Genomic DNA, 24,074 nt, shown 5'->3' with positions numbered 1-24,074 from the left:
TGGCTTTTGTTTCCTTTTGGCAAGCAGTCGTTATCGCTTTGTTGGTTAAAGTTGGCGTTATTTCTGAAAAGCATACATGGGAATGGCAAACTGCAGAAGCTGTGGCTACAGGACTCCAGGACTTTATCATCTGTATTGAGATGTTCCTTGCTACTATTGCTCATCACTACACTTTCTCATATAAACCATAGGTCCAAAGAAGCAGAAGAGGGTCATGCTTTGATTCCTTTCTTGCCATGTGGGATGGTTCAGATATTAGGGATGATATTTCTGAGCAAGTAAGGCATGTTGGATGGACAGTCATGGGACATTCTAGGAAGAAGTTCTTTCCTGAGGACCAAGATCAAAATGAACATACAAGCTTGTTACCATCATCATCACAAGATGCAATTTCTGTTGCCTCTTCTGTACCACCTTCACCCATGGGTCACTACCAAGGGTTTGGACACACTGTGACTCCCCAGAGTACGCTTCCTATGGATAACATACCTGATGAAATGTATAATGACACTACAGGAGAGAAAAATGAACTTTCAGATAAATCTGTGGCCTCCTGAACAAGTGTGCAGAAGCAAACTGTGCTCCTTCTACCATGTTATTTCATCACCTCATATCCCATTGCTCAGGATTTTGTGCTTGGGACAAGCCATAAATGATGGAAGGTTTCAACACAAAGAAGGTGAGAAAGCCAGGTACAGCTACTGAATTTAACTGAGTTTTGTATATCACAAATAATCAGTCTAAATATCCTAGACTTTGACTTGATTTCTTAACATTAGACTATCATATATTCAAATGGTAGAAAATGACTTTACTAAATGTTCCTGGTGTTGCATTGTTTTATCAAGAGGATGGACATTTAAAAAAAAGTCAATGTTTCCTACCACTGCTGCATGAATAGAATGCTCTGGAATTTAGCAGAAAGTATAATTTGGAAATACGAATTAGTGGAACTTAATCATAATCATGTGCCACATATGCCCGCCTAACAATTATTTCTCTATTTCTCAACTGGATGTCTTTCAATAAATATGAATTCATCATTAAAAATTTTTTTTTATTAATACTAAGGTGTGAATAAATGACTGTCAGTTACAGGGTTATTAGTAACAGTGATAATCTTTAGATTAAAAATAATCCAAATAATAAGCATAGGTTGTTAAGTTCTAAAAGTAGAAGCTCAGGTATTGACAAAACATGCGGTGATTTCATGGGTTTTTAGGTTATCATTCTTGGATTTCTTAAGTCAATTATCGTGTGAAATACACAACTGAATTACGTATTGTTAGGCGTTTTGTGACAGAAGGGTCTTTAGATAAACTCAGATATATGAAGTACTTGTAGATGTTAAAAAAATCACAACTGAGTTAATATCCATGGTAATGATTTTATACTCTTGTGGTTATCTTTTTAAAATCCAATCATGTGTATGACAACCCTCAACCCTAAATCTTTAAGTGGACTGTTGGCTTTAAGACAGAAAAAAGATACCTCCCTCTTTTCTTGTCTAACTCTAATAGATAACAAAAGAAATGAGAAAGAGAAATGGAAATATGTCTTGATGACCGAAAAAATAGATATAGAACAAATATATATATGCATATATATATATGCATATATATATGCATATATATATATGCTTCCCATAATAGTAAAAAATAACAAATATATATATGCATATATATATATGCATATATATATGCATATATATATGCATATATATATGCTTCCCATAATAGTAAAAAATAACAAATATATATATGCATATATATATATATGCATATATATATTATATATGCATATATATATATATGCATATATATATATATATGCATATATATATATATGCTTCCCATAATAGTAAAAAATAACACAGGGATGAGGATGAATGCCTAAAAGCATGCCTGCTGGTGCAGATTTCATGCAAAAGGGTTGGGATACCGGCTTTTCAAGGGTAGAGGACTACCTTAAGTGGTAAGGCCGATGATCTCTTACTTGAAAAAGAAGATTTGCTTCAAGGATGAGAACTGCTGCAGAAATTTCCCTCACATTTACTTCATACTAGGATCTTGCAAGGGAAGCTGAGAAAATCTACCATCTTTGCACCTGCATGGCAAAGTGGAAGAAACCCTGTGGGTGGGAAGCAGTTTTCAGCTAAAGAAAGCACGTGCTGGGGGCAAGATGTACTATGAATGGCTTGAAAATCAATTAAGAGATATATGTGTGTTTAAGTGTATGGAGATAACCTCTAGCAAAGCCAGGGATTATATAATATTCAGAACACTATGGAATAATGGAGAGTAAAGAGGTGGTAGAAAGATGGATAGAAATTTCAACATTACTTGCAGTAGGAAATGAATAGGCACTGGTAAAAAAATAGATTAATTCCACTGAGAAAATCACAATTATAAAGGACCACAATAACATTTAGAGAGCATAAGTTTTTAAAATTAACAAAGGTAAACATACACAGTAAAGGAAACACAGACCTTATTGAGAAAGAAAATAAATAAAATATAAAATCTAAAAAAAATAACATAAATTAAGATGACAAAATTAAAACAAGCATTAATTTTATCTCCATAAATATAAATGAGGTTTGGGGCACCTAGGTGGCTCAGTCAGTTGAGTGTCAGACTTTGGCTCAGGTCATGATCTCACCGTTCATGAGTACAAACCCTACGTAGGGTTCTGTGTTGTCAGCTTAGAGCCTGGAGCCTACTTTGGATTCTGTGTCTCCCTCTCTCTCTGCTCCTCCTCTGCTCTTGCTCTGTCTCTCTGTCAAAAATAAAGACATTTATAAATAAATAAATAAATAAATAAATAAATAAATAAATAAATAAATAAATAAGGTTTGTTTACCTATTAAAAGAAAAAAATATGCTCACATTGATTAATCAAGTAAAACCCAACTACTTGTCATATATAGGAGACAAAAAATAAAATAACACAGCAAGATTGAAACAAAAGACAAGACAAAGGAAATTGAAGATTTAAAATTTCTCAGCATATTATCAGATAATACATAGTTCTAAAAAAACTGAATCAAAAATACTTTATAAAATAAACACTGATCCACAATGAAAATTTTATTATCATGATCTATATACAAAGTAATTTCAGTAAAATCAAGAAGAAAAATTCATTAGTATGGGACACTCTCAACCTATAATAGATTGAATTAGAAAGAAAAGAGCTAAATAACTTTATTACTTATATTGATCTAAATGATATAACTCAACTGAGCAAAGAAGTTACATTTTCTATGTACACATAAAACAGTCACAGTATTTGACAAAAAATGCTCAATAATTCGAAACAGTAAAAATTCTAGAAACATTATGCTTTGTTTATAATGTAATATAACAACAAATTGTTGTTGTTATAACAACAGAAAATCAGTAAGACAAGAAAAAATGAATTAATTTATATACTTCTATTACTTCTCACTTTCTATCTTTAAAACATGTTTTAACATTTAGTATTTTTCAGGATAAATTATGACATGGAAGAGCAAGGTGTAATATAGTGTTTTACTTTGCATGTTTTCACATTTTATAACATAATATGCTATAGTATATTTTAAAATTATATATTTAAGTTATAATTATATACATACTCTTGTATATGCACAGCTATTTCTGAAATCATGTATTAGAATTTGTAATTTTTAGTGAACTTGAGGAAATAGTAGGATGAGACTTACTTTTCTCTTAAATTTTTTATCATTTGCCTATAAAACCTATTACATATTTAACAAGAACTGAAAGGGTTTGTAAAACTGCTTTATATAGATATTCTCAGTAAGTGCAAACATACATAGAAGGCATACTGCAAAGTATTAGCTGTTGTTATCTCTGTCAAGTGGGATTTTAGAGAACATGTATTTCTTGTTTATATTTTACCATATTTTATGTTTTAACCTAAAGTATGGATCACACTTACAATTGGAAACACCAACTATAAGCCTTTCTCCATTTTGGAAAATAATAGCAAGTCTATACTGAGATGGTGTCCCATGCTTCTGAGAAAAACTGTAAACTCTTTAGTGTAGCATTCCAGGCTCTTTACAACACCATCCCATTTCATATTCCCAGCATTAGTGCCTGCCTTATCTGCTTCACATACTTTGTATCAGGCAAAGAACTGACTCCAAATTTTCATGGTTTATTGATAACTTCATGCCGTTTTTCATGTCGTTCTTTCTGCATAGAATAAATGTTCTTTCCTTTAATGAGTATCCACCCCTTCATTTTATAAAGTTTATTTAAGGGCTGCCTGAGTGTCTCAGTCGGTTAAGTATCCAACTTCAGCTCAGGTCATGATCTCATGGTTCAAGAGTTCGAGCCCAGGGTCGGGCTGTGTGCTGACAGGCTCCAAGCCTGGAGCCTGCTTCAGATTCTGTCTCCCTCCCTCTCTGCCCCTCTCCCGTTCACGCTCTATCTGTCAAGAATAAACATTTAAAAAAAAAAAAGAGTCTTTTATTAAAAAAATAAACTAAAAAATTCATTTCAATGTTACTTTAGTCATATTGGCAGGTAAAATGAATTACTACCTCCTCTGATTTCTTTGATAATGGAATTAAATGCATATATCTTATATGACACTGTGTAGCATGAATGTGTGTGTGTATGCAGGCGCGTGTGTGCATGCACGCTTTGGGAAAGCACTGGAAGGTATGGCAAGAAGAGGAGGTAGTGGAGGAGAGATCAAGTGTCCAGTGCGAAGGAAGAGTACTACAGGAAGGGAAAGAGAGAGATGGAGGAGGGAGAGAGAGAAAATAAATGAGAAAAAGATAAAAAAATTAGTTATCATTCCATTGAGCCCTCATCTCCAATATAATAAAAGAGATTTGAGTTGAGGTGGGAGATGTTCAAATTTAAACTTTTCTAACTACGAACAACTCTGCTTGCTCACATAGAAGAGATAGGTGATAACTTGATCTTCTGAAAGCATGTCTTTGTTGACGTCTATAACGGTAACTTTCCTGTGCTAAGCAGGTGTGCAAATCTAGAGATTGTTGTTAGCCATATCCTATATATGCTGATATAAGGAGATTTGGTTCAAATGTTCAACAAAACTGTTGTTCAAGTAAGTCACAATTAATTCTGAATACTTTGATAAGAATTAGCCTAAGAACTATTTGGTAATGAGTCAACTCATTAATTTTTTTTTTCACTTTGACACCAATATTATAAGCATTAAAAAAAGATGACTTAAGCTGTGGGCTGCTTTAGACTGAATTTAGAAGAATAAAAACTTTATCCTGAATTAAGAACAGTGTATTTTTGGTCATTGATTTTAATGCCACAGGATATATCATAGACTTCCACAGTGTTCTGATTAAAAACAGAAAAAAAACTATAGCATTTCTTTATTTATTAGTCAATAAATATTTATGTATTTATTTACTAGTCAATAACAATGTTTTTGTTTAGAATTTTTAAAGGATTTTAGTTTTGAGGTATAGTTACCATTAAATAAATAAAGTTGTACTTCTCAAAGAACTATTTTTTTAAATGAAGTTTTAGCATGTTTAGGTTATTCTGGAATTCTGAATTAATTGTTTTTTGGTAGAGTCTAACAATTTTATGACCTTGTACAAAATTTCCAACTCCTGAGCCTCAATTGCTCATGATTAAAATATTAGTACTCCCCTCATAGGGTTCTTGCTAATAATTTCAAAGTGAATAGTGCAATAATGATTCCTATGTTAAACTTCTATTTTACTACTTGGGGAGGAGGTAGATAAAAGGATTTAAAGATGATTTATAATTTAAATATTAAGATAAAATCTTGTGTGTAATATTTACAGAATCAGTATTCTATGCCTCAAATGGCAATGCACGCACAGTTGACAACAAATATGATTAATTAATGACAAAGCATTTCTACTCTTGATAACACTGTAGTGATGTGTAGGAGACTCATCCTCTCACATACAGAAATTAAACACTGTGAAAATTTTGGAAAAGTAACTTTCAATGAGATATTGGAAAACAATCTAAATCAGGCAGAACTGGAGGGTAGATGATCTCTGGAAAAACAATGTTCACTAGGTGGTATCTGAATTTATACAGATTTTCTCTCCATACAGTGTTGGGTAGCCTGAATATAAGTGCAAAGTCAGAGTCTAACTAGTTTGAAAAGGTGAGACCATAGTTCAGGAATACCAGAGAAATTAAAACATGGGGGGAATATTGGCAAAAGGAGTATCCACAGAGAGGATCGTCCAAAACCAGTCTATAAACTTTCCCTATACACTTGATTCTTCTATACATTATGTATATGTAGAGGAGTATTGAAGGTGACCTACAGATAGCAATAGATGAAAAATCGAAGCACTGAGCAGGGATTTAAAATGTTCCCTTACTGAAGGTGAGGTAGAGTTTAGAATTTAAGTCCAACAAAATTACCCAAAAGAACAAAACTCAACATCTTCAGAGGAAGCTATCTGAATTCGGTGTCTACAATGTAATAGTCACAATGCCCAAAATACCAAAACAAAACAAAATACTAACTGTGTGAACTGGAAGGCAAATAGGACCATTAGATAGATACAAGAAAAAGTAATCAGCAGTAACCAAACCTAAAGTTACTCAAATGTTGAAGCTGAAATTAGGAAACCAGACCTTCAAAGCAGCTATTTTAAAAATATTTAGACTTAAAGGAAAATATTGTCATAAAAAATAAACAGATGGAGAATCTTGAAAGAGAATTATAAAGCATTAAAAAACTAATAGATATTCTAAAATTAAAAAATAAAGTATATTAAAAGAAATCAAGTATCCCTCAATGGCCTTAATAAGCAGAGTGGAGATGCCAACAAACATGGTGAGCCTGAGACAGAGCAATGGAAATTATACTACCTTAAAATCCACATATGAGTGAAATCACATGATATTTGTCTTTCTCTGACTTATTTTGCTCAGCGCATCACTCTGGTTTGGATGTTGTATGTAAGTGATGAATCACTGGGTTCTACTCTTGAAACCAATACTACGCTGTATGTTAACTAACTTGAATTTAAATAAATAAATTAAGAAAAAAATTATGCTACCTGAAGACCACAAAGGAAAACAAAAAAAACTTTATTAAAAAAAATTTTTTAATGTTTATTTTTGAGAGACAGAGACAGAGGATGAGCAGGGGAAGGACAGAGAGGGAGGGAGACACAGAAGCTGAAGTAGGCTCCAGGCTCTGAGCTGTCAGAACAGAACCCAACACAGGACTTGAACTCGAGCTGTGAGATCATGACCTGAGCTGAAGTTGGACACTTAACTGACTGAGCAACCCAGGTGCCCCAAAAACAAAAAAAATTTTTAAGCAGTGAATAGAGCCTACCTGTCAGGCAACATCAAGCAGTCAAATATATATGCAATTAGAATTCCCAAAGATGAGAGACACAGAGAAAGAGAGAGTGAGAAGAGGATATCAAATAAGACAAAATATAAACAACTGGCCAATTGATGCATAGGTTATTTAAATTTTCTTATTCCATTCTTGCAATTTCTCCATAAGCTTGAAATTACATAAAAAGAAAGAGGAACTAAAAGCAAAGAAAAATATTTTATGCTCCTTTTATTTTCTTCCCTTGAACTAAAGTACAGTTTAAACATCTGATTCACCTCTATAATAAGTCAACACCTTTGGGCTATTTAATAAGACACTTTACAGCAAATTAAATTAGAGTATTTACAGTAATGGTTAAAAATTCAATTAAGGAAAAGTCCAACATGTATATAATACATGATGGCAGAGCTAATTATTCACATTCATAATAATCTTAGAGAGAGACTAATCTTTCCATAACTTTATTTTCAAAGACAAAGTAGTATTGAAAACAAAGATGAAGACTTAATTAAGTCTTAAAATAGATTCTGAAAAATTAACTGCATTTGCTAATTAATTTTTAATGCAGAAAGCTGTTCTATTGAGCAATATTAAATAAATACACCTCCAGTGTGTCAATGACCTGAAACCTTTACTTTTTCAGATTTAGGCCAATCTGCTTCTGAGATTTTGGCTAATTTTAAAAAAGAATTGAGAGCCTGAATTTGGGTCAGATTGCTCAAGTATGTTGCAAAGCAGAGCCTTTGCTTATCTTGAATTTTATACTTTATGCCCAGAGTCATACTTATTCATACACACACACACACACACACACACACACACACACACACCTGCAGAGCAATGAAACAGAAAGGCTAAGTTGTTCTAATATAGAAAAATAATATTCTTAAAGTTAGCGATTTTTCCGAGAGCACATTAAAGAAAATGAAGACCTTTTCTCTAAAAGGTGTTAAAAGTGTTTAAAAAGAATACATTTCTCTAATTTAGATAGCCATGTTTTTCAACAATGTTTTGTTATCAATATATAAAGTATGTTTAATATTTCAAGCAACTTGCAAATTAAAGATTGTAGTTTGAAAACCATGGTAGTGGTATTCTACAGCCTTAATGTTATTAGGTTCATTAACTTAGATTTACTTGTAGATACGGTTGTATACAAGTCAAACCATCAGTCTAAACAAGAGTAAATGTGAACAATGCAGAAGATGACTTATAACTTAATAAAGTGAGGTTTATCTAGTTTTTTCACTTTTTAATGTGTTTCGAATTACACAAATTATAGCTAAATTTGTACTTGTTAAAAATGTAAAATTGTACAGAACATATACAAGAGAAAGCCTGCCTTCACCTTAGCCCCACATCTACGTTATTTCTTTTTCCAGATATAAACATAGTTAATATGTTTGTTTTTGTTTTTCCAGACCTTCTTAATTGTTATAAACTTTTATTTATGAATATTTGTGTATGTATATATGTATATATTTGTTTCACACATTTTCCCCTAATGAAAACTACTAAATATTAAAGTGAAGAGTACCTTTTTACTTAATAATATATCCACGCCATACATATGCTTATAGCCATGAAATAATTCTTTCTATATGCCTTCTCTTAAAATTATTGGTCAATATTCTATTCTACAGATATAACATATATTTCATCATTGTCCACTGAGAAAAATTTAAGTTATATGCAAGTTTTACTATACAAACTTGGATGCAATGAACTGCTGCTTCCTACATCTTTTAGTATAGGTGAATTGCAGTGTCAAAAGCTTTGATAGATATTGAAAATCTGACTTCGAAAAGATAACTTATTTACAATTTCATCGTTAGCCTCAATGGTACTGTTTGCCATTCTCTTCGCAGCACTGACTACTGTAGAACTCTTCAGTATCCTAAGGTCATGACAATATTATCTTGTATTACTTTGCATTTTCCTGTGATTGAGTATTTTTATTAGCCATCTTTTCTTTCCTTTTTTGTTTAATTTTTAGGATATTTTTCTACAATGCTGTTAACTTTGCTCTTATTGATTTTTTAAGAATTATCTTTAGTTTTAGTTTAGTCTTTAGTTAGAATTTGTTTTCCTAAACTATTTGTGGAGCTCATGATATTCAATGATGAATGAAAAATTAAAGCTTAATATTCATTTATTGCCAGACATTAATAATGATGAACTCTGGAAAATTTAGACCAAACTTTTACTTTTATATCCCTGAATCTAGAAAATTCTCTAGGATTATGATAGGCACTCTTTAGGGCCAGTGGATGCTCTCTAGCAGGCCAATAAATTCTCTCAAAAATGTATGAAAATATTTGTGTTTGTTCATGTGCTTGTTTTTTTGTTGTTGTCGTTGTTTGTTTTTCTCTCTCTCCCCTGGGGAGAGCACAGATAAATTTTTTTATTCTTTCTTTCTTTCTTTTTTTTTTTTTACAGGATTACCAATTTTCTATAAACGGATACAACTCAGGAACAACCAGACGGTAGAGATGCATAGGGCAAGATGTGTGGGAAGGGGCATGGAGCTTCCATGATTTCTCTGGGTGGCTGACTTTCCCAGTACTTTCGTGTGTTTACCAACTGGGAAGTTCTAGATAGATTTCATCAGATCGTCCAAGGGGATCCAAACCACAGGAGCTTATCACTGTTTAGGACCAAACATGCAAGTATTCTCACAATTTATTGCATATGACTCATCTAACCTTGATTCCAAACCAGATAAAATGATACAGAAAAGAAAAACATGACTAATGAACATAAATGCAAAAATCTTGAGGCATTCATTTATAGAACCCATGCATATCTAATAGAGATAGTATACCATGATAAAGTTTAATTAACGCAGAAACTCAGCAGTCTAGTACTAGCAAATTAGGCAATGTCAGTCCCACAATAAATACATCATTCCCACTCTAACAGGCGAATACGATCACTTAAATATACTAAAAACCTTTGGAAATATTATCAATAAAATAATAAAAGCCTACGATCCTCACTTTTATCCAACCTGGGAAGTCTTAAAACAGGGGATAAACAAGGATTGAAACCAAAGGCTCTCATTATTTGCAGACATTTTGGCTATTTACATATAAAATACAAAAAACCTAAAAATAAATTATTGGAATTCATAACTGAGAAATTAATAGTTAAGTAAGTTTACTGAAGGAAAAATAATATATGAAACTAGTTGTGTTTTTATTTAACATAATTAAACTGAAAATACAATTGTAATAGGATATCATTTATAATAGGATATCTGAGAAAAAGTCTACATTCTACTTAAGCATAATTACATACTTGTAAGATTTGCAGAGTGTGAAAAGAGACTATTTAAAAGATATCATCAAGGAAAGTATATATGCTATACCATTGATGTCAATTATTTAAATGCATATTATTATATACATAAATATGTATATAAGATTGTGGTCATTCAATAAGTTAATGGTAGTTATCTCTAGCTGCTAAGATCTCATGTGAATTTTACTTTCTCTTTTTACTACATATTCAATTTTTTCATAAATTAACTTTTGCTATTTACCTAATTAGAAACTAGAAAATAGGTATAACATCACTATTGCAAAGCAAAAATCAAAAACCTGCAAGGTATTATGAAAATATATTTATCATCATGTCGCAGTGTATTTTTTTTAACTAAAACAATCATTGTGTTTAAATGGTTGCTGATAACAAGCACAGCATTTTACATCATTCTGAAAAAAAATTTGTTCCCATGAAAATGAGCTAATGATACTTATCTTACTTTAAAGTTTATCTGTTTCGGAAATCACCACAGAGAGTGATATATATATAAAGAATATAGCAAAGTCCCTTGTAAGCTGAAAAACATGAGTTCCTTAATGAAAGGAGAGTAAACACTAGAGGAACTGTCATGCCAGAAGCATCATTTAAGCTGGGACATTGATAAAATTTGGGAACTCACCTGTGATGAAGAGATAATGGATCCTGCCAAAGGAGAGTACAGAAAGAGGACAGCCAAACATGAAAACCTAGATAATCTCAAAATCAAGAACCCCTAAGGAAGTTACATATAGAAAATCAGAAAAATATTCCTTTGTGGAAGAAAAACAGACCACCTAACACAGAGTGTAACCAAGTCCAAGCTCCTGCCCACCACAGGACAAGCTAATAAATCAAGAAGCAAGATGCTGGGGTAAGGGAAGTAACTTTATTTGGAAAGCCAGAAATCTAAAGAGATGGTGGACAATACTCCACCCCTTAACATGAAATTCCAGCTTCTTTTATGTTAGCAAAAGGGGGAAATGGGTGGGGTTGGAATCAAAAGATGACTGACATCTCTAGACATCTGAGGAAGGTCATAAGACTTCTTTGTCCTTGATCAATAGATCTTTGTGTGCAAGGGTCTGGTCATGTCCTTTCTGTAAATTTTAAACAGCATAGTCATTTCTGTACCTGGTTAGGCATCCAACTCATGATCTAATGGGTTCATGATTTTGAGCCTGGTGTCAGGCTTTGTGCTGTCAGTGCAGAGCCTGCTTGGGATTCTCTCTCTCCATTTCTGCCCCTCCCCACTCAAAATAAGTAAATAAACTTTAAAAAAAAAAAAAGGCAGTTTTTGCAAATTTTAGCTGTAACATACCTGTGTGCAGGGCTAAGCAGAAGTTTCTAAGCTACATGTCACATTAGCAAGGGAAACAGAAACAATATGGAGCCAGATGTCCTAATTTCTCCATTATAATTCCCCAATGTAAAAGGTCCATTCCATAATCATGTGGAATCAGGGACAAGGGGACATCATCTCTCATCTGACTATTTACTGCTGAAACAGGGTCAACAAGGGGCTATTGTGGAATAGAACAATTTGGCTTGACTTATGAAATATTTCTTTAAAAATTTTTACATTTTTTTAATGTTTATTCATTTTTGAGACATAGAGAGAGACAGAGCATGAGCGGGGGAGGGGCAGAGAGAGAGGGAGACACAGAATCCCAAGCAGGCTCCAGGCTCTTAGCTGAGAGCACAGAGCCAGACACAGGGCTCGAACTCATGAACCACAAGATCATGACCTGAGGTAAAGTTAGGCACTCAACTGGCTGAGTCACCCAGGTGCCCCTGACTTATGAAATACTTCTCAGTGCCTCTTTCTGGTATTGGAGTCTTAGAAGTAAGACTCTTTTTTTTTTTTTTTTTTTTTTTTTTTTGCATTTCTATGGATATAGTAGAAAGACACAGGTTAATGGTTGAAGCAAATTATAAACCCTAGTACCTGATTCCCAAGTGTTGCCAGTGAGAAGATTTTTAGATCTTGGGCTCAAAGCATCCACAGATGGAGTGAGGGCAGGCAGCAATAATTTGATAGATTTTTCTACTTTGTAGTTCAAATGTCTCTGGTGATGTTTTTGAATGGCCTGTACGAAAGGCAAGAAGATTGTTTATGTATGAGCTATTGTGGCAGTTTCTCTAAAGTTTACCTCCAATTGACTAACTTCAGTTTTTAGTGCTTTAGGAAAAAGGGCAGTTTTAGTTCTCGATGATTTCAAGTGAAGAGAATGGGAAAAAAATTGTAAACTTAATTTGGAGAGTTAATCAGATAATTGAGGAAAACAGGAATTCAGGATCCAGACTAGTTTTATAAACAAACAATACTTAAAGACAACCAGAACTAGAATCTAGTATCCACAAAGGTGTGTTTCTGAAACATAATTTCACTCTGAAATCACCATTATTTTGATCAGAGATAACCAAATTAGGACGAATTTGTTTGCAAAATAAGTCCAGTTTTAACAGATTTGACCTAATTATTTACATAAATGCAGCAAGAATAGTGATTGACCATATAGGTTCTTTCAAATCTGCCTTGCTAGAACTCTTTACAAGGAACTTCAGATTGGACTTCTAACAGCCTTTTAAAGCCAACAAGCAAGCCAAATATTTGCCATCAGATTTTCCTGCAATACCTGTAGATTTGGGTGGATTCCTCTCTTCTCGAGGTCCCCTAAATATCCTGAGGTCCCTGGACCTGCCAGGAAGTGACATTCTTTACTCACCTGGTAAGGCTGCTGGGAACTCTGTAAGCAAGGTATCAGCCTGATTTTTTTCCAAGGAGCTTCATTGGCTGCATAAAGTCCATCTTAGTTCCTTAAAGCTGTCTGGTCATCTCTGAGTCTATGCATGTCTCTCTCAAATATGGCATTCCAGTCAAAGTTCTGGTAACATAACCAATGTTTTCAATGATGTCCTGTTACAAGAAGAGATTATTAACTTATGCAAATAGTTATAATTATCATGAAAGAAAAAATACTCACTGAGACTTTCTGAATTCTGGAGAGTTCAGGTAAAGAAAAGATAAATGTTTCCATTTGTGCACAAAGGAACATTTTATCAAATTTCTGTAAGTCATAGATAGCTTGAGAGAAAAAGTTTCCTTAAATCTGGAAGGGCAAACATTAGAAAATCAGCAATGTTTCAAACAAAAGTCATAAAAACTACAATCATCTTTCTCAACTTATTTAGTTCCATGTAACTAATTCTTGTTTTGTTTGAATGCAGGTTTTCCATTAGTTCCTGAAATCCTTAGTTCGGTTTTATGATCTTAAAGATAACAGAAACCTGTATTTGTCAAAAGTCCTTTTCATGAATCTCCTTGCAGCTAAACACATTTGCAAAAGTATCAGAGTGAAATAATAACTGTAAATGACAAAAGACTCATAAATGACTATGGGTAAAAATCTGATAAGGGCTCATTATAATGCAGTTGACAAGGAAATCTGGTTATTTTTGTGAGACACGACATTTCAATAATAAGAATTACATATGATCACATTATACCAGGACATATTAAAACTTTAGGAATTTTGTATAATTTCTGGAACAGAATTGTAATTTCTGGAACAGAATATAAGCATTCACCTACACAATATAACCTAAGAAGGCTTATCATCATTTGTTTATTTAGTCAAAAAACCTAATTAATCAAAAAGACTTCATTTAGAATTTTAATTTGGGGGAATTCTGTTAAAAATCTCAGAAGGTTCTAAGGCACATACGTAAATAGGATTGATTATAAATTATTATAAAACTTAATATTTAATTTTCCTATTTAACCAAAGTGGCAAGAAGATATTCTACATAAGGTTATATAGTTGTTAACAAAATTTAGCTCCTTTAATTTTGAGAAGTTTTAAATTTTTTAATGTTTAAAGCCTTGATGAAGACAAAACAGAAACACTGGTTTTCCTGGGATGATAAAGAAAAAAAAAACTTATTTGTAATTTCTTATTAAGAGCAGTCCAACAATCTAAGAAAACTTTGTTTAACAGAGAGAAAACCAAATTCCAATATTAAACCAGTTTACTTTTGAAGTATATTCATTATTCCAATCTCAGTCCTGACCATGTGTAAAATTATTTTCCAAATCTTCTACAACTTTCTTTTTCATTCAGATTTTGTCCTATGTTTTCCCTTTGTAAACAACCAGTCTCATTTCAGGACAAAAATTTTTTTTTTCCCCTCAACAACAATGTATTCTCATTCCTCATACCTTTCTTAACCAAAAACACATCTTGTTTTCTTTATCATTTCTAACAGTCTTAATTATGTTTTCAGAATTTAAACTTTTAAGAAACCTTAGTCTCCAGTGAAAACTAAGTAGTAACCAATTGTGAACTTTTATACCAGAATTCCTTAGGTTGGCAAACTTATAAATATATTTCATAATATTTAGAAACATGTTTTTTATAGTACAACTTCCAACAAAACATAACACATGTTTTACTAACAGACCAAGGTATTTTTAGTTTCTTTGTAACAAGACAAAGGCACACAAACCAATTTTAGTATTAATGGTTCAGTATTTTCTCTTTTTTTTTTTTTTTTGGAAAAGACTTAGGTATTCAATGAATTTAGCCCAATTTATCATTTAACTGAGCAAACCTTCAAAGTTTTAGGTTGCCAAAGATTTTGAACACTGTTTTAAAGTTTACCTATAAACCTTTTTAATTATTTAACCTACTTGCTCTTAACAATTATGCATGAAAACCTTCTGAGACAAAATTAACCACCACTTTAAGTCATTTTCTCTGACAAACTGCAATAGAGACAACATGAGCTTATTTGACTTTTAGTAAACCTTGGAGGAATAAGCTTTATATTTAATGCTGATAACTCTAAAAACTCTATTTTAATTAAGCCAGCGATCTTGAGTTAGCTTTAATATCAAAATGTTGCACCTGTGGCCACTAAAAAGGCAATCAGTTTGTTCCCCGGTGTCAATTTTACGTGGGGCTTCTGAGGGGAAATCTGAAGTGAGCAGTTTAAGTCCAAGGGAGTTGATTTCATGCTGATTTGGGAGGTACTTCAGTTTGAAGCTCAGAAGGGGGAGTGCTTTTTGCTCCTTGATACTAAGGGTAGGAGGAGCAGGAGCCCAGGGCACTGAGGCATCGCCCACGGTGTAGAAACCGGTTGCATAGGCAGTACCAGTGGCAGTGCAGGAACAGGAGGGGGTGGTGGAGGCAAAGCTGGCAGGGGTTTGAAGTTTGGACTAACATTCTTCCATCTCCATCTTCTGTCTATCCGTCCTGCAAAATAGGCCTTTGCTCTGTTACTCATCAGCTCTCTGCACCATTTATTCATAATAGAATTCCTAAGGGACTTTTTTGGGGGGAATAAAAGGAATATTCCCTATCTTCCCAGGCAAAAGTTCACAGAAAGAACACAGAAGAAACAAAAGTATAATGAAATAATTCCCAGAGTACCTCTGTGAGCCCTGTTCCTCCCCAAAAGTAGGAGTTTCACGGGACCAAACAGCTTCCTAGACAAGCTAAGAGAGTCAAACCAAAACCCCCTATTTGGTGGCAACCAAATGGGAAGAAGAAAGCTAAGAGCCACTAATATTTGTAGAGAGAACATTAAGGTTCCAACTTGCAAAAGCTCCCTTTTATGAAACAAATCGAACACAGCCAGTGTTGTCGAAAGTTACCAAAGCGGCAGCAACAAACAGACCAAATTCAAATGAACTGGCTAGTCCAACAACTATTGCCCTCTCCAACAGGGTACCTGACACAAAAGGAAACAATGTGGCTTCTCCCCAAGAAAAAGCCCAAATGGATGGGAGGGATTTCCCAGTTGAACACACAGAGTGACTCACCCTGCTTTCAATTCAGTGAACTCTCAGAGGTCTACCCCAGGACCCAGCACAGGGTCAGCCAGCAGCTCCAGGAAGTCACAGAGCAAGTCCCCAGGAAAAACGGTCCCGCTTCCCTGCCCCGACCCCACAACTCCTCAGGACTTACTGGAAGAATCCTGGGGTAAGCCAGCTGGCGGCTGGTCACATGCTATTGATTCTGGATGGGTCACCAAAATTGTGACCAGGTACAAACTCATTCTGTTTGCCACAGGACAAGCCAGAAGCCAGTAAGTCAAGAGCAAGATGTTGGGGTAAGGAAAGCTACTTTTTTCGGAAAGCCAGTAATCCAAGGAGATGATGGAATATTGTCCTAAAGAACCATCTCCCCTTGGCATGAAATTCCAACTTCTTTTTTCAGCAGAAGGGTGTTGGAGTGTAAAGATGACTGACATCTCTAGATCTGAGGAAGGTCATATAACTTCTTTGTTCTTGGTCAGTTGATCTTTGCACACAGGAATATGGTCAGGTTGTTCTGTAAATCTTAGCATAGTCATATGCTAATCATAGCATAGTCATTTCTGTATTTACTTCCTGTTCGCCTCAGGTGAGGTAGTTTTGGGATAAAGAGTGGTTCGTGCAAAGCTTAGCTGTAACATGCCCATGTGCAGGGCTAAATAGAAGTTTCTAAGCTATAGGTCACAGCAGCAAGGCAAACAGAGGCAATATGGAGCCAGATGTACTAAGTTTCTCCCTGTTACAGGAGTGATATCAGTTGCAGATACAAAACTTTTATGGGCTCTGCCCACATCTTTGAGTCATAGTCACTTCAGTGTCCACTGGAGAATTTCCAATGCCACAGTCTTTCACCTAAGCCACTCTCCATGTGTTCATAATAGGCTGAAGAATTCCAGAATTAACACTTCTCTTGGTTCCTCGATTAGCCCTCCTCAATCAACACCTGCTGGTGGATTGGTGTATAAATATGCCAGTTCTTTCACCCCTTGGGTGAACAACCCCAAGACATGTGTTCGATGCTACTTCTCAGAATTTCCCCATGTTTTTGAGTTACTGCCACAGTGTTAGCTGAGTTAGTAATGTAGGTTTTATTGGCTGCCTTCTCCTTCCTACCCCAGTTTCCCATTCCTCTGCTAGTGTTACCTCCACTTTCCACCTAAGTCACTTGCACTCAAATCCTTATCTCAAGACCTACCTCCAGAAGAACCCAAACCAAAATAGCAGAAAGTTTGCAAATAAACAGTAAGGACTTTGTTGGGAAAGGAGCAAAAGTTGACAATTTTCAGGTGATTATTGGCCAGAAGAGAGTTTTTTCAGCTGTCAAATTTTAAGTCTAATGGTAAACTGTAAAGTAGTCATGTGACTAAGTGGAGAGGAAGCAATGGAAATACAATAGGCATTTTTTTTGGAATGTCCATGAATGGAAGGAGGAAAACTATTAGGAACCCTTACTTGCCATTCAAGATTCTTTGTTGAACGTCACAGACCTAGCTGCCCTCCATAGGCCTCCATAGCTGCCTCTCCCTCCTTTGTATCATACGTAAATAAGAAAATATATCCAGCTTCTAGCTGAATGTATACTTGGCAACTGAGGCGACCTGCCTTCTGATACTAGTACTACAAGCCAGTGAAATGAAGCAGGTGGGGACAGAGAGAATATGGACAGAAAGTGATGGAAGACTAAGTAAGATCATTCTCAGAGCCTCTATTTAGAATGTTGGTGTTAGAATCCACAGGTCAGTTTCAAAGTATTATGTTAACAGAGTCTTTTTTTTTTTTTTAAGTTTATTTATTTTGAGAGAGAGCAAGAGAGTGTGAGCATGAAAGGGGGAGGGGCAGAGAGAGAGGGAGAAAGAATCCTAGCAGGCTCTGCATGGACACCAGATGCAGGGCTCAAACCCACAAACCCTGAGATCATGACCAGAGCTGAAATCAAGAGTCAGACATTTAATGGACTGAGCCACCCAGGTGCCCCTAACAGAGACTTTGGCAACAGAAATTATGTTCTAAGTCAGAGATGATGCAAGTAAATCACATTTGAATCTGGTTGAAAGAAAATGTGAAGAGAAGCAGCTCACTTTTTTGACACAAGCCAGTAGTCTAGCGATCATGTTGGAGAGAGGGTGTGGTACTCAAAGGAGCTTTTTAAAAAAGACACATCTATGTTTTAGACTCTTATACTAGCAAAAGGAAAACATATAGGAATTGTCTCATTGTGTTCATAAATAAATGAAGTAACTGGATTCTAGCAGATGACTTATCCTCCTCATTTTATTATTTTAGAAAATCTCCACCTGCTTTTAGAAAAATAAATAATGTTGCCCTATTTACAGGCAAACTTTTTAAAAAGGAGTTTAATAATTAAAATTCTTAAGGCTTTCTTAGCTTATGGTGAAAAAAAATGATTGCTCCTATACAGAAACCTCTGGTTTGGAGAAAAATAGGCAGATATTTATTCCAAAAAGGAATATGTATTTACATTTTAAAGCTATTACTGAATTTTGAGACTAGTACTCAGAGTCCCTCTTAGTAAATAATGGTCATTTCTTCTTAAGAGACATGGTTGGATTATTTATTTACCTCTCATTATGCTGAAGTATGAGACATGTTTTCTTTATAATAAAGCAAAAATGTCTTTATTGGCTGCCTTCTCTTTCCTATCTCAGTTTCCCATTCCCATTCAGTGTATGTATGCATTTATTTATTTATTTATTTGAGAGACAGCACAAGCAAAAGTGGGGAAGGGGTAAAGAGGATGGAGGGAGAATCCCAAGTAGGCTCCAGGCCTAGCACGGTGCAGGGCTGAATCTCATGACTATGAAATCATCACCTGAGCAGAAATCAACACTTGAGTGCTTAACCAGCTGAGCCACCAAGGTGCCCTTAGTGTATTCTAACAATTGGGAATGGAATATTGCAACTGGCTTTAGAATAGCCAATAAACGACAGTTTTTACTATGACTGGATTTAGAACATGATGCCTTCACCTACCTAGTATCAAAGCAGAAGCAAAGCTTCACTCCCTGCAAGTTCACCATCCTAATGGACCTCCTGGTTCATATTCTCTCAATGCTCTGCCAATTTTGTAATACCCATTAGGAAGTTTCCAACAAGCAGTATTAACTAGGAAAGAACCAGATGCAATGGTAATCTGAGCCATTAAAAAAAAATCCCTTCTTGGGAAAGAAGAGTAATATGACACTGAAAAACTCCAATGTGGGTTGAAGAGTAGAAAAGGTCTCTCTATTGTATGTTTCAAATGTGCATGTTGAGAAGAAATTACCTGGTAATTTTGTTAGCATAATCCACAATCTGCATAATGTAATACATGGAAGTCATGGCTCATCGCTAATTCCTCTTCTATATCACTTCTAGAATTGTGGTTCTGTTTTGATGACTAATTTTAATCCTTGGCAGTCCACTTCTATGAAATCTCGTTGGCTTACCCTTATCCCATCAGCAATAAATTGGACTGAATGTATGAGAAATGAGCCCACATTTACGGGGGACTCGGATATAAGGAGTCTGCTTTAAAGTATGATAAAAAATAATGTGAGATGAAATAAGCCTTTTCAAGATACACTTTTTAAAACTCCATCCTTTGAAATCACCACAAGGAACTTATACTCCTGAAAATTGCCTGTCTGGAACAGAGCAGTGTAGCCTCTTAACACTCTTTTTGAGATAAGTAATAGCTGATTATTGCCCCTGTATAATCATCAGGATTCTCTAGAAGAAAATGAAACATTGTACAATCATGCAGTAGGACTGAATGAGGCAGAACTTTTTACCTTTGTGAAATGAATTTCTTCAAGTAAGTTCTCTTTAAATCCTTGAAATAGCCAAAGTGAAGAGCAAAATACTATTTTCAGTGGCTTCAAACTCTACATACAGGATACCATGACATCAGAGATGACTGAGAGAGACGTACTAAGAACTTCTGAGCAACATGGCTAAAATACAAATATGAAGACCCATTTAAAGCTGGTTTCAGTCTGGCTTCTTGTTTGCTTTGATGTTGGAGCTGATTTTAAAATGCTTTTAAAGGATACTCTGGTGTGCCTTAAGGGGACAGAAAGGATAAAAATGAAAACAGCTAGAGAAAATGAACATTTTCCAAAGAAAATGAAATACTCTCGTCACTCTTAAATGTCACTTGATTTCACAGATCCTATTTACCATCATTTAACAACTTAGAAAAGAGTATGCCTTATTAAAATATTACCCATTTAAGCAGAAATCTTCAGAAATCGACGAGGGATCATACTTAAACGCATAGCCTAGAGTGCAGTGCATTTTACATACTAGTTGATGCCCTCTCTTGGCAATAATAGTCAATCCTGGATTGCTTTAGGAAGAACTATAAAAATGTAAATTACTAAGACCTGATTTGGTCTTATTGCCTTAGCTAAGTTCTAACACTTAAACTTAAAATATATGGCTGCTGGAGCTAATTAATACTGGTTAATTTGCATATTCAAGAGTCTTCCCATAGTACTTCTTCTCTCTCTTAATATGAGATGACTCTTTCAAAGCTCATGAGGCCATTTAAATAGTGAACTGGATTGAAATTTGTGCCTTCATTTAAAAATGTTTCAAATTTTTCTTGAGCACCATATCCCAGTTTGGATTCTATCTTATATTCCATACTAGTTCCCCTCTCCAATAAACAGAAGACAAGGACTATTTGGTATCAAATTACACAATTTAAATAGAAAGTAATGTCTTAAATTAGCATAATAAAAAGTTTTGGAAGTGATTGTATACTCATAAAATAATTCAATCATGCATTTAAATACAGCAGAAAGCAAGCCTAGAATATATATTTGCAAACAGCTTATAAGAAAATATCTACCAGAGTAGACTCATAACATAGCAAAAATGGGAATAAAAGAGATATATACTTGGAATAAAAGAACAGTGTTATTTATTTGATATCAATATTAATTTTCCAAACTCAACAGTCTCTGATTTTTAGGTTACTTGGTTTCTCAAATAAATGGGAACTAAGACTATATATTACAAGATATTACTAGATATTACAATATCTATTTAATTTTTCTTCATAAAAAACCATCAATATTAACATTCTTCCTTTTTTTTTAAACTTGAGAAATTACCTCCAAATGTGTTATTTTACAAAGTTAACATTAGCACTTACCAAAGGACATTATGCCCCTCTTACTATAACCACCAAAGTATATAAGGGAAAATTAAAGATGTTTCCATTATTGAAACAAGTGTATGGTCACACCTAGTGACTACTTTGCAAGGAAGAACAGAATATCCATAAGAGCTGATAGCCATATAGGATCCATAAATGGCTACATTAGAGATACGTAGCAGAATTTACCTCAACACAGATTGTCATCCATCAGACTTTGTTTTAGAGTTTCAGTGTTTTTAGAACCCAAACCAGCCGAGCACACCTTAAATTTCAGAGCTAAGAAGCAAAGGGGAAAGAAGTGAGACAATTGGTCCTTCATTACAAGGCTTTAAATATAGTTGCAAGCTTCGGTTTTAAGATATGTTATCTAATGCACCTGGATCTCCAAAGTATAATTAATTTTTATGGTTACCTTCCTCCTGAAGGACAAAATGGCTGTTGGACATTTTATCCTTCAGCAAGTTATTTTCCTCCTCTCTTACTGTACTAGATCATCTCTTTCAACACTATTTCAGTGTCCAATACCAAACACCTGGAATTTTCATGAGGCTAAGATCTCTCAACTACTATTTCTAAATGAATGTCTTAGCATGTTTTGTGTCTATTGTGGAAAGGATATACAGTTTCAGTGGAAATAATTTAACAATACTATGCTGTCCGCACTAAGAGAAGGAAAATCCTTACTCATGCTCTCCTGCCAGAATTGCATATTCCTAATTCAAAAGCATGACTGGGAAATCCAATTATTTAGAGATTATGGTATGTTTTCAAAGTAAAAACCTAGTATATGTATTAGAATGCATGAACCCATCATTGTTTTTATGAGCTTTTATTGCTTTCAGCGAGCACTTCCACTCTCAGCGATGAAAAACTTGTTCCCAGAAGCAAGAGGCCACCTATACCCTCTCTTGCTTCAAGTCAACCCTGAATAGTATATGTAAGATTGCAGAAATAACACCAACTGATGACAGAACCCAGCAACCCTTGAAAACCTGCCTTGACTGCACTTTCAGAAAGTACTGGAAAAGTTGAGGATGAGTACTTGATAGCACTCTCCAACTTCCACACTCAGTATCTGGCATCAGTAGTTGTTAGAAATACACATCATGCATCTTTTGAAAGCCGGGTATCATGCTTAGGGTACTGCCTAATGTAAGCATATAAAATAGTCTATTTGCATAAACAAACTTACAGTGAAAGCTATTGATTAAATACTGTTTATATATACATTTATAATATATATATTTATATACAAATATATATATAAAATATATAAATATATATTATTTTCAAAATAAGGTATTTGTAGTTTATTTGAACTTTACAGTATGTTAAAAATTACCTATGACCAAAGTCATGGGGTACCTATGGCCCAGTAAATGTAGGTAATAGATTTGATTCACACATCTAGAAAGCTGTAGAAAGCTCTAGAACCAGGTGCCCTCTCAGGACCCAGCAGAACTGGCAGGAAGGGCCTTGCCAGCTTCAGCCACAGGGTGAGTTCGGACTTAGACAGCAGGTTTCAGCTATTTTGCCTCCACGGGGCTGCCAGGGGGCATGAGGTCAGGGTGGGTGGACTTGCAGCAGCACTGTGAAGGAAAAAAAATTGCCACAGTCAATATAAGGGTCTAGCATATCCTGATCTTTCATTAGCTGGGTGAGCACTTCCAGGGATAGATATTTCCTTCCTTTGAAAGGCAAACAGAGGAGATCCAATATGGTGGAGAAGAGGCGACCGAAATTCCCTCCTCCCTCAAACACAGCAGTCTTGAAGTCAGAGGACTTCGAACTCCAAGAGTCCGGGTGGCAAAGTGACAGAGACGTCTCCCGGGACCCACTGGGACAACCTACCTGACAGGCCATAGGTGCGTGGTTTCAAACTGGGAGAGATACAACGGGCGGCAGAGGAACAGAGGTGGGGATCCCCTTCTGCACAAAGGGAAGAGAAAGGAGAGGCTATAGAAGTGTAGGACTGTATTTGAACAAGAGAAAAGCCACAGACAGGGACGGAGAAAGATCCAGTCTCTAACTGTGGCGCTTTCTCCGGACTGGGGCCGGCTGCCCTGTTCACGCACCTGGGGAGGAGGGGAACCAGCCCCGGGCTCAGTAACTAGTTCAGAGGCACAGTCCGCAGTGGGAGTAAGCAATCCCCTCCCTGGAGTGCTGTGGGAAGAAGGTATATAACCTTTCAGAGGACAAAGACCGCCTGCACCCGCCAGGAGAGGACATATATCGGTGGTGCAGCACGCATTACCCCGGGTACAGGGCGGATGGAGCAGGACCCTTTAAGACATCAGGGTTTGAAATCCCAGCCGTGCGCCAGGGCGCGACCGGAGGCGGAGAGGGACAAACTGCCTCTTTCACACCAGCGCGCAGCTACCGGAGGACTTGGAGTGGGGCCCTTTAAGACACCTGGGTTTGAATCCCATA

At 35.2% G+C, this 24,074-nt stretch overlaps 2 long non-coding RNA genes across 2 annotated transcripts; both read right to left on the bottom strand.

Moving 5' to 3' along the window:
- Window positions 1–70: 70 nt before the first annotated feature.
- Window positions 71–2,722, bottom strand: LOC123385411. Its single transcript, XR_006597876.1, has 2 exons — window positions 2,662–2,722; window positions 71–330 (listed from the first exon to the last, which is right to left on the bottom strand). It is a non-coding gene; the product is annotated as an uncharacterized LOC123385411 (long non-coding RNA).
- On the bottom strand, window positions 2,719–23,937 carry LOC109500182. The gene is made up of 8 exons (XR_006597875.1): window positions 23,720–23,937; window positions 23,496–23,573; window positions 22,987–23,233; window positions 21,831–21,920; window positions 20,269–20,539; window positions 13,386–13,576; window positions 12,605–12,746; window positions 2,719–2,778 (listed from the first exon to the last, which is right to left on the bottom strand). It is a non-coding gene; the product is annotated as an uncharacterized LOC109500182 (long non-coding RNA).
- Between the last annotated feature and the right edge of the window lie 137 nt (window positions 23,938–24,074).

The sequence above is a fragment of the Felis catus genome, chromosome B2 (assembly GCF_018350175.1).
Source record: "Felis catus isolate Fca126 chromosome B2, F.catus_Fca126_mat1.0, whole genome shotgun sequence".
Lineage (NCBI taxonomy): Eukaryota > Metazoa > Chordata > Mammalia > Carnivora > Felidae > Felis > Felis catus.
The sequence above is the reverse complement of the archived record's forward strand: the minus strand, read 5'-3'. Positions and strand labels throughout refer to the sequence as shown.